This window comes from Chiloscyllium plagiosum, chromosome 9 (genome assembly GCF_004010195.1).
Source record: "Chiloscyllium plagiosum isolate BGI_BamShark_2017 chromosome 9, ASM401019v2, whole genome shotgun sequence".
Taxonomy (NCBI): Eukaryota; Metazoa; Chordata; class Chondrichthyes; order Orectolobiformes; family Hemiscylliidae; genus Chiloscyllium; species Chiloscyllium plagiosum.
Window position 1 is genome coordinate 70,941,632 of NC_057718.1, and position 12,378 is coordinate 70,954,009.

A 12,378-nucleotide genomic window follows, 5' to 3' on the forward strand; every position below is an offset into this window, starting at 1 on the left:
CAGCAACACATTTTCAGCTCTGATCTCCAGCATCTGCAGACCTCACTTTCTCCTCATTGGTGTACAGGGTTTGGTGTTCATTTGCAGAATTCAAAGGGGCTGTGAAAGACTGGGCAATCAAATTACCCACAAATATGGAGACGGAAAGACAAGAATTGGCAGGCATAGATTTTTTAGATTAGATTACTTATAGTGTGGAAACAGGCCCTTCGGCCCAACAAGTCCACACCGACCCGCCGAAGCGCAACCCACCCATTCCCCTACATTTACCCCTTATACCTAACACTACGGGAAATTTAGCATGGCCAATTCACCTGACCTGCACATCTTTGGACTGTGGGAGGAAACTGGAGCACCCGGAGGAAACCCACGCAGACACGGGGAGAACTCCACACAGTCAGTCGCCTGAGTCGGGAATTGAACCCGGGTCTCTGGCGCTGTGAGGCAGCAGTGCTAACCACTGTGCCACCGTGCCGCCTTTGTGGTAGAACAACCAGGGGTTTGCAGGAAAAAGCCAGTGATCAGACAGCAGGATGTCTGCAGCAGCCTCAAGGAATTCCTTCGAATCTGGGAAGCCCGGGGAAAGACATCAGCCAAAGGTAAATCTCTCTCCTTCACTCCATTGTTATATTGCATATTCAAAGCAGTCATAGGTGGTGAATACATTGTAGGGAAAGTTAAAGCCCACTGTGTGACTGCCACCCAGAAAATAAACTGGCTAGGGAAGGAGTGTGTACTGGGATGACATGGTACAAGGTACAGTCAGACAGAAGAGATAGCCAATGTTGAAATGATTAGATTACTTTTAGATTAGATTAGATTAGATTAGATTAGATTAGATTACTTTACAGTGTGGAAACAGGCCCTTCGGCCCAACAAGTCCACACCGACCCGCCGAAGCGCAAACCACCCATACCCCTACATTTACCCCTTACCTAACACTACGGGCAATTTAGCATGGCCAATTCACCTAACCTGCACATCTTTGGACTGTGGGAGGAAACCGAAGCACCCGGAGGAAACCCACACAGACACGGGGAGAACGTGCAAACTCCACACAGTCAGTCGCCTGAGGCGGGAATTGAACCCGGGTCTCTGGCGCTGTGAGGCAGCAGTGCTAACCACTGTGCCACTGTACCACCCACAAATGCTAAGCCTACAGAAGATTTAAGGACATCACAGAATAAGGATCCTGAATTAAAGGAAAAAAAGGATGGCCAGTAGCCCCCAGGATGGAAAAGTGGAAGGATGAGATCCGAATAGAACAGAGGGTGATCCTAAAACAAGGAAAAGATGTGGTGGTTAGGAAAGACAGGAACGTCCTGTTGCAGGCATGTCATGATTTGCATGGCCACCTGAGGTAACACAAACTAAGGAAAGGTTTATTACTTGGATGTGGTGGTGAGACTGGGAAAAGGATGTGGAGCACTATGTCGCAAACTGAACTGCACCCAAAACAATCCTGAACCACAGCATATTAAGGGAGAATTAGGTCACACTTACTCAGGAGAGGAGCCTTAGGATAAACTATAGCAGACCCCCTCTACTTGCTAAAGGAGAATTCTAACCATAATAAGTGTATTTACTGAATGGGTGGAAGCATTCTCTATATGATCTAACACCACTAAGACAATAATAGAGATTCTGTTCAAATGAATGGGGATGTCATGCTCTCAAGAATCAGATTGGGGAAGCCATTTAATGGCACAGGTAATGTGATGACCCTGTTCAACATAAGCAGACATTTCAAATTCTTACCAGCCATAGTCCAGTGGTATACTGGAGGCTTTGAATCGGATGCTCAGAGACCACAAGGAAACTAGTGCAGGGATATAACAATACATGGGAGCACATGCTGTGAGGGCTGGATAGATTTGTCCTACTGAAGCAACGAGGGTGAAGGAACCTTGGATGTCAGATTACAGGGTTAAAGGCAGGATTCTTAGCAGTGTGGAGAAACAGTAGGATCTTGGGGTCCATATCCATAGATCCCTCAAAATTGCCTGCCAAGTTGACAAGGCAGTTGAGACGGCATATGGTGGGTTGGCTTTCTTTAGCAGGGGAATTGAGTTTAAGAGCTGCGAGGTTATGCTGCAGCTCTGTAAAGCCCTGGTTAGACTACACTTGGATTAATGTGTTCATTTCTGGTCATGTCACTACAGGAAGGATGTGAAAGCTTTAGAGAAGGTGCAGAGGAGATTTACAAGGATTCTACCTGGACTATGAAGAAAGGTTGAGGGAGCTCGGGCTTTTCTCATTGAAACGAAGAAGGGTGAGAGATGATTTGATAGAGGTGTACAAGCTGATGAGAGGCAAAGATAGAGTGGATAGCAAGCGACCTTTTCCCAGGACGAAAATGGCTGTCATGAAAGGGCATAATTTTAAGGTGATTGGAGGAAGGTTTAGGGGAGATGTCAGAGATAGGTTCTTAAGGATAGATGCATTAAGGACATTTAAGTGACTCTTGGATAGGCACATGGATGACAGTAAATAAATGGTATGCAGGTTAGTTAGATCTTAGAGTAGGATAAAAGATTGGCACAACATGTATGTTCTAATCCATGAACACTATGGGCAATATTGCATGGCCAATCCACCTAGGTTGCACATCTATGGACTGGGAGTAAACCAGAGCACCCAGAGGAAACCCATGCAGCCATGGAGAGAATATGCAAACTCCACACAGGCAGTCACATGAGGGTGGAATTGAATCCAGGTTCGTGGCACTCATTAGTAGCAATGCTAAGCATTGAATCATTGTGCTGCCCCAATTACAATTGGCTGGCGCCCATAAAATCTTACTCAAATAGTCAGCATAAGAAGCAGGAACCTTGGATGTGAGAAGAACAGCTTTAACCTCCATTCAGCCAGCTATAACCAGGTAGTAAAAATGTCTTTACTATATCACATTTGCAAAGCAGATTTTATGTGTGTGAGAACATAGTCAAGTAAGAACTGTAAGGTTACTTGGGAAATTAGAGGGACTGACAGGTTTCATAGGATTGAATGTATATATCTTGTATTTCAATGAAAATAAACCATGTCTCAATACTAGTGTAAAATGAGTACTAGCCAATAAGCAAGTAAATCAGATGCACAAAACTATGATTATAATAGCACCTTCCAAACCCATGACCTCTACTTCTTAGAAGGACAAAGACAGCAAATGTATAGGAGGAACAAGACCACCTGCAAGTTCCCCTCAAAGTCACATGCCATCCTGAATGGATGCTATATTATTATTCTGTTATTCCTTCAGGGCTCTCCACTTCTTCCTGCAGCAAAGGTCTAAACTATCCCCATCCACCACCACCGTGTTCCACTTGACCAAGTTCATTCTTACCCTCAACAACTACTCTTTTAACTCCACTTGTTCTCTTCAGATCAGAAGGGTAGCCATGGGCACCCATGTTATTTCAGAGTGGTGTTGAAAAAGCACAGTAGGTCAGGCAGCATCCGAGGAGCAGGAAAATCAACGTTTCGAGCAAAAGCCCTTCATCAGGACCCGAAACATTGATTTTCCTGCTCCTCGGATGCTGCCTGACCTGCTGTGCTTTTCCAGCAACACTCTGATCTAAACTCTGGTTCCAGCATCTGTAGTCCTCACTTTTGCCGAGGCTCCAGTTATGCCTATTTCTCCATGGGGTACATTCCTTGTTCTAGTCCTATTCTGGCTACCTCCTTCTCCAGTATATTGATAATATAATTGGTGCTACTTCCCTTTCTCGTTTGGAATTGGAAAAGTTCATTGGTTGCGCTTCCAATTTTCACCCCACCCGCACTTTCACCTAGTCTATCTCTGACTCCTCCCTTCCCTTCCTTGATATCTCTGTTTCCATTTCTGGGAATAAACTGACCACTAACATTCACTATAAACCCACTGTCTCCCACAAAAAATTCTGGACTATGCACCCTTGCACCCTGTTTCTTTTAAAGACGCCATGTCATTCTCCCAGTTCCTCCGCCTCCATCACAAATGTTTTGATGAGGTCAACTTTGTCAAGGGAGCCTCCGAAATGTCCACCTCTTCAATCAAGGATTCTTCAGCACCATTGTCAATAGGGCCCTCAACTGCATCCGGCCCATATCCAGTGCTTCTGCCCTCACGCCCTCTCTTCCTTCCTACTACAATGACAGGGTTCCCCTTGGCCTTACCTACTAGACCATCAGCATCCTCATCCAGAAGATCATCAGCTGCCATTTCCACCACCTCCAGTGAGATGCCACCACCAGACACAAATTCTGCTCCCCTCTCTTGTTTGCCTTCTGCAGGGACTGTTCCTTCCAGGACATGCTGATCCACTCTTCTTTCACTTCCAACTCTCTCCCATAGCTCCATGGCACCTTGCAATGCAACCACCAAAGGTGTAGCACCTGCCCATTTACCTCCCACCTCCCCAGTATCCAAGAGCCCAAACATACCTTCCAGGTGAAGCAGACTTTATCTGCACTTCTCACAATCTAGTCTATTGCATTCGTTGTTCATAATGTGGTCGCCTGGGTGACCACTTCACAGAACATCTAAATTCTGCCCGCAAAAATGATCCTGAGCTTTTAATTGCCTGCAACTTTAACACACCATTCTGTTCCCTCGCCATCATCTCTGCCTCAGGCTTGCTGCAATGCTCCAGTGAAGCTCAGTATAAACTGGAAGAACAACACATTTCCATTTGGGGATTCTGCAGCCCTCTTGGACTCAATATTGAGTTTAATAATTTTTGTACCTAATCTCTGCCTTGTCCCAGACCCCCACCACACATGCCAGGCCATACTATAAGATGCAGTTTGTTCTGCTATAATGTGGTAGTTGCGTTCTTGTGTGACCTTGTGTTATAGAAAATTGTGCAATGGGGCCTGTGGGAAAAAAGAGTTAGTAAAAATTGAAACAAAAATAATAGTTAGCCTAACACAAATGATAGCGCAGTCTCAGTAAATGTTAAAATCATATATTTAATTGAAATAATACAATAAATTTAACACTTTAAAGGGTTTCTGAGTTTGCTGAGTTACAGTACAGTATTACAACAGGGACTGAGGGTCATTACTTTAAGGTGCAGTTTTTTACAACAAAAGAAAATATTTAGTCCAGAATGTATGGCTGTGGTTCATTGTCTGCAAATTGTTTCTTGGGGGTTGGCATAAAAAAAGGCATCTAGTTTTTGCTGCTTTGCCATCTTTCTTCTTTCATGAAGAAACTGTTCATAGAGTGCCATATCCTGCTGCATTCTGCATTGTAGTCATTGCCTTCTAAGAGCTGCAACTGCTTCTGAACTTCCCTCAGGATAGAAGACAAAAGAGAAATGGAATGTTCTCATGGTGCTGCATCCTGGACTTCATCGTCTTCAGCTCGAGCTTCAATTTCCCCCACAGCAACAAGTTGTTTTAGATCAGTTTCCATTTCTTCAAGTCCAACTTGCTTTGCAAGAGCAACAGTGTTTTTTGATGGTTGGAAAGTCCTCTGACAATTCTTTAGATTAGGTTAGGTTCCCTACAGTGTGCAAATAGGCCCTTCAGCCCAACAAGTCCACAATGACCCTCAGAGAAGTAACCCACCCAGACCCATTCCCCTACATTTACCCCTGCCTAATGCACTTAACACCATAGGCAATTTAGCATGGTTAATTCACCTAATCTTTGGATTGTGGGAGGAAACCGGAGCACCTGGAGGAAACCCACACAGACATAGGGAGAATATGCAAACTCCACAAAGACAGTCGCCCAAGGTTGGAATCGAACCCAGGTCCCTGGCGCTGTGAGGCAGCAGTGCTAGCACAGAACCAATGTGCCAATTGTACACCTTTTTACACCTTTAAAATCACAAAGAAAACCTTGGAGAAGCTTCTGCCAAACTACATGCAAGCAGTCCTTAGTGACATCACCTCAGGCCTCCACATTGTGGTTGGTAGCATTCTTAGTGTTAAAGCTCTTCCAAAATTGGAGAATGCTGTTCTCATTATCCGCCTCTGCTTCCTGAATGTGTGCCTTAAATAATAAGCTTTAAAAGCTGCTATTGCATGCTGGTCCATGGGTTGAATGAGAGAAGTTGTGTTTGGAGGTAGAAATAGCACTTTGATGTTTTTAGAAAGCTTGGTGCATTGCCCAAAATGAAGAGAATCTTGAAATCCAAATCTTTTCTCCTGCAATAATTTCTAAAACCATCCTCGAAAACTTCAACGACAAGGTCAGAAAAAAATTGCCCCGTCATCCAACGTCTTTTGCTTGACCTTAAGGTAACCGGAGAGTAAATCGCATAATAGCCAATGGGATTGCACATATAAAAAAAAGTTCCCCAATTCACCAATCACATTACAGCCAAATCATATTGACAAATACATGTTTTAGGAGAATGATCTGTAGTCAGCCATTACACATTACCTATTGTTAGCCACTAACAGTCTCCATTAATATCTATTCATCCTCCCAGCCAGATGGTTATCAACTCCTTTGTCTGTCCAGCTGTTCTTCTTTGTCTTTGGGCTCTATTCCTACTTATCGTTAATTCCCTACACCCTCCCCCACCCTATCGTCTGCAATATAAACTGGCAATTCCTAGGTATCATCAGTTCTGAGGAAGGGTCATTAACTTTGATTCTCTTCACAGATGCTACCAGACCTGCTGAGCTTTTCCAGCAACTTCTGTTTTTGTTTCTTATTATTCTGTTAAGTTTTCTTATTGTTTAAATAGATACAACAACTATTACTATTTAACCATTCCAATTTAGTAACATCCCATAAACACACCTCTTGGCAGAAAGGCAAATTCAAACACTGATTCTCATATGCAGTTTTCTAATCCAGGAGGAAAAAGCATCAAGGGAAAACTCAGACAGAGTAGCAGCACGAGACATTCATTGAAGCTTCTTTTGAGACCCCAATAACTTCTGCTTAAATCTAAAACTAAAAACAAAGACAACTAGGAAGCCTGGTCTGTAAGAGCTGGCCACAACCAGTGTCCCAACTTCAAATAAAAACCCTAAGGCATCACAAGTTGTTTACTTTCTTAGAGATACCTCATCACCTCTGCCTCACCACCTCACTTAAACAGGACAAAATAACCTCTTGAAAGCCACTTAATTGTCACACAGTACCCCGGGTCATTAATGTAATGTCCTTTCTGGTAGGCTTATCCAGAAGATTAAGATGCATGGGATCTACAGTGATTTGACCACTTGGTTTCAGAATTGGCTTGCCCATAGAAGGTAATGGTAGAAGGGTGTTTTTCTGGCTGGAGGTTGTGACTATATGCATATATATGAATATGTATGACTTAAATGAAAATATAGATGGATGAATTAGTAAGTTTGTAGATGACACACAGACTTGTCGATGTGTAGGTAGTGTAGATGGTTATCAAAGGATACAGTGGGATATAGATCAATTGCAGATATGGGCGAAGAAATGGCAGATGGAATTTAATCCAGGTGAGGTGTTGTATTTTGGGAGATTAAATGTTAAGGAAAAGTATACAATTAATGACAGGACCCTGAAGAGCATTAATATACAGAGAGATCTTTGGGTTCAAATCCATAGCTCCCTGAAAGTGGCTGCGCAAATTGATAGGGTGGTATGGCATAGTTGCCTTTATTGGTTGAGGAACTGAGTACAAGAGTCAGGATGTCATGTTTAATTTGACATTATATTTGATTTGATTTATCATAGTCACGTATACCTAAGTACTGTGAAGAGATTTGTTTGCAAGCAATACAGGCAGAGCATAGTAAGCGATGACGTACAGATCATCGGGTGCTTAGACAGAGTGAGGCATACAGGTTACATGGTACAGAAGGCGTGCGAAGCAAGATCAACATTAACAAGATCAATATTATTTGAAGTTAGATAGTCCATTCATTTGTCTAATAATGGCAGCTTTATAAGTCTTTGATTCAGAGTATTGCGTTCATAGCTGGTTGCCACATTACACCAAGTTTGTGGCGGCTTTGGAGAGAGTGCAGAAGAGGTTTACCAGGATGCTGTCTGGATTAGCGGGTATAAGCTATAAGGAGAGGTTAGCAAAACTTAAGTTGTTTTCTCTGGAGTAGTGGAGACTGAGGAGAGATTTGATAGTCTATAAAATTATGAGATGCATAGATAAGGATGATGGTCAGGATCTTTCTCCCCCCAGAGTTGAAATGTCTAATAATAGGGGGCATGCATTTCAGGTGATAGGGGTAAAGTTCCAAGGAGATGTGAGGGGCAAGTTTTTTACACAGAGCATGATAGGAGTCTGGAACACGCTGCCCAAGGTGATGGTGGAGGCAGATATGATAGCAGCATTTAAGGGACTTTCAGATAAGCATATGAATATGTAAGAAATAGGAGGATATGGACCAAGGGCAGGCAGAAGGGATTAATTTGGCGTCATGTTCGACACAATATCGTGGGTCGAATGGCTGGTTCCTGTGCGATACTGTTTTACGATCTATGTTTTACCATTATAAGGAAAGGGAAGAAAAAATCCAATTCTCCAGGTCAGGAAATTATGAAATATTCCTCAAAATGATGAAAGAAGTGTTCAGGCCAGAATATCAGAAGAATTTCAGAATGGGCTGGTTGTGAAGTGGAAATTATATAGAAATCAAGCAGTGGGTTTAGATCAGCAAACTTGAAGTTAAGTCGGGCAGCTGTAAGTTTGCGAAAGGTATGTTATCATTTTGGATACCTTGCAAAGGATTGTCAGACTTTGATGGATGAACAGGCATGGAACCACTGTACAAATGTGGCCATGGACATAATGACCACTGGACTGTGGGAGAAAGAAAGGAGGAGAGACAAAAGCTTACACCCAATAGTTGACCAGAATAGATGTTTCTAAGAGCAGATGGGACCCAGCAACTTGGTGGAGACTAGCCCTCTGATCACTCAGGATAGGAGACACCCATATGTTTGTTGATGTGCTGTTAGGGGGCCAGGAGTGTAGTATGTTACAGGGGTATCTGTCTTGATTACAGATTTGGACTTGTCAGCAACATTGAAAACTATAACTGTGTCTAGGATAGGAGAACAACTTAGACTAAAGCAAAGTGAAAGGTTAATAATCCCTCTCCAGGTATAGATGTGTAAGAGGATGAAAGAAGTATTCTCAGAGTGGACCATTTAACAAAACCGTACACTTTAATTAGCCACAGGGTGGTAAGATAAATATACTTGACCCTCTTAAATTACACCTTTATTATAAAATAGCTGTGTTGAGCAACAAAGCGAAACAACATGGGAGGCAACACTGTGACCAAAGGACAAATCAATATTGTATTCCATGATGATAAGGTTACCTATTGTTGAAACTTTATTGCTGGAACAGCACAGCAGGTCAGGCAGCATCCAGGGAACAGGAGATTCGACGTTTCGGGCACAGGCCCTTCTTCAGGAATGAGCAGAGAGTCCTGAAGAGACCTCTCTGCTCATTCCTGAAGAAGGGCCTGTGCCCGAAACGTCGAATCTCCTGTTCCCTGGATGCTGCCTGACCTGCTGTGCTGTTCCAGCAATAAAGTTTCAACTTTGATCTCCAGCATCTGCAGACCTCACTTTCTCCTCTAAGGTTACCTATTAGATGGCATTCTATCAGAGGGGGATTAGCATAGTTGCAGGAATTAGAGGGGGAATCTCCAAGAACATTAAACAAAATGAATTGAGGAAGTGGATTGGCAAGGGGAGGCAATGCCCTAGTGCTATTATCACTTGACTATTAATCCAGAAACCCAGCATAATGTTTTGGAGACCTGGGTTCGAATCCTGGCGTGGCAGATGATGGAATTCGAATTCAATTAAGAAAATCTGGAACTAAGAGCAGACTGATGACCATGAAACCATTGTCAATTGTTGAAAAAAACTCATCAAGTTCACTAATGTCCTTTAGGGAAGGATATCAGACATCCTTATCTGGTTTGGCCTACATGTGACTCTAGAGCCACAGCAATGTGGTTGACTCTCAACTGCCCTATGAGATGGCCTAGCGAGCCACTCAGTTGTATCAATTGCTAGAAAGTCACAACAAAGAAATGAAAATGGACGGACCACCTGGCACCGATCTTGGAACCTGAAAAGATAATGGCAAAAACACAAACATCCCTGTTGACCGTGAAAAGTCCTTCTTACCAATATATGGCGGCTAGTGCTAGACTTTGAACCGATCCGGCAGCTCAAGACTGGGCATCCATGAGGTGCTGTGGGCCATCAACAACAGCAGAACTGTACTCCAACACAATCTGCAACCTCATGGCCTGGCATACCCCCCGCTCGACCATTACCATCAAGCAAGGGCATCAACCCTGGTTCAGTGGAGAGTGTAGGAGGGCATGCCAGGAGCAGCATCAGGCATACCTAAAAATGAGGTGTCAACCTGGTGAAGCTATCAAAAGGGCTACTTGCATGCCAAACAGCAAGTGGTAGACAGAGCTAAGTGATACCATAGCCAATGGATAAGCTCTGCAGTCCTTCTACATCCAGTTGTGAATGGTGGTGGACAATTAAACAACTCACTGAAGGAGGAGGCTCCACAAATATCCCCATCCTCAATGATGGAGGAATCCAGCACATCAGTGCAAAGGATAAGGCTGATGCATTCACAACAATCTTCAGTCAGAAGTGCCGAGTGGATGATCCATCTTGGCCTCCTCCAGTGGCCCCCAGCCACAGATACCAGTCTCCAGCCAATTCAATTCACTCCACGTGATATCAAGAAACAGCTGGAGGCATATGATATTGCAAAAGTAATGGGCCCTGATAACATTCCGGCAATAGTACTGAAGATGTGTGCTCTAGAACTTGCTGCTCCCCTAGCCAAACTCTTCTAGTACAGTTGCAACACTGGCATCTACTAGACAATGTGGAATTATTAGACATTATTAGACCTTTAGTAGACATTTCAATTGACAGGTGTGTCCTGTACACAAAAAGCATGACAAGTTCAAACCGGCCAATTATTGTCCAATCAGTCTACTCTCCATTATCAGTAAAGTGATGGAAGGGGTTATCAACAGTGCTACCAAGCAGCACCTGCTCAGTGACACCCAGTTTGGGTTTCACCAGGGTCACTCAGATCCTGATCTCATTACAGCCTTGGATCAAACATGGACAAAAGAGCTAAATTCCAGAGGTGAGGGGAGAGTGACAGCCCTTGATGTCAAGACCACATTTGACCAAGTATGGCATCAAGGAGCCTTGGCAAAACTGGAATCAATGGGTAGGAGAGGGGGCAAACACTCCACTGGTTAGAGTCATACCTGGCACAAGGGAAGATGGTTGTGGTTGAGGAGGGTCAATCATCTCAGCTGCAGGACATCTCTGCAGGAGTCCATCAGGATAGTGTCCTAGGCCAAAAAAACTTCAACTACTTCATCAATGACCTTCCCTCTGTCATAAGGTCAGAAGTGGAAATGTTCACCGATGATTGCACAGCTTTCAGCACACCATTCGTGACTCCTCAGATACTGAAGCAGTCTGTATTCAAATGAAACAAGATCTGGACAATATCCAGACTTGGGCCAATTAGTGGCAAGTAACATTCCTGCCACATAAATGCCAGACAATGACCATCACCAATAAGAGGCACTCTAACCACCGCCCCTTGACATTCAACGGTATTACCACCACTGAATCCCCCACTGTCAACATCTTTGGGGTTACCATTGACCAGAAACTCAACTGAACTCACCACATAAACACGCTGGTGACAATAGCAGGTCAGAGGCTAGGGATATTGCGGCAAGTAACTCACCTTCTGATACCCCAAAGTCTATCCACCATCTGCAAGGCACAGGCCAGGAGTGTGATGGAATACTCCCCACTTGCCTGATTGGCTGCAACTCCAAAACACTCAAGAAGCTTGACACCATCCAGGACAAAGTAATCTGTTTGATGGGCACCACATCTACAAACATTCAATACCTCCTCCACCACCAGTGCTCAGTAGCAGCAGTGTGTACTATCTACAAGACGCACTACAGAAATTCACCAAAGGTTCTTAGACAGCAGCTTCCAAACCCATTAGATTACATTACATTACATTACATTACATTACAGTGTGGAAACAGGCCTTTCAGCCCAACAAGTCCACACCGACCTGCCAAAGCGCAACCCACCCATACATTTACCCCTTACCTAACACTACGGGCAATTTAGCATGGCCAATTCACCTGACCTGCACATCTTTGTGACTGTGGGAGTAAACTGGAGCACCCGGAGGAAACCCACGCAGACACGGGGAGAACGTGCAAACTCCACACAGTCAGTCCCCTGAGGCGGGAATTGTAAGGCAGCAGTGCTAACCACTGTGCCACCGTGCCGCCCATGACCACTTCCATCGAGAAGAACAAGGGCAGCAGGTACTTGGGAACACCACTATCTGCAAGTTCCACTCCAAGCCACTCACAACCCTGATTT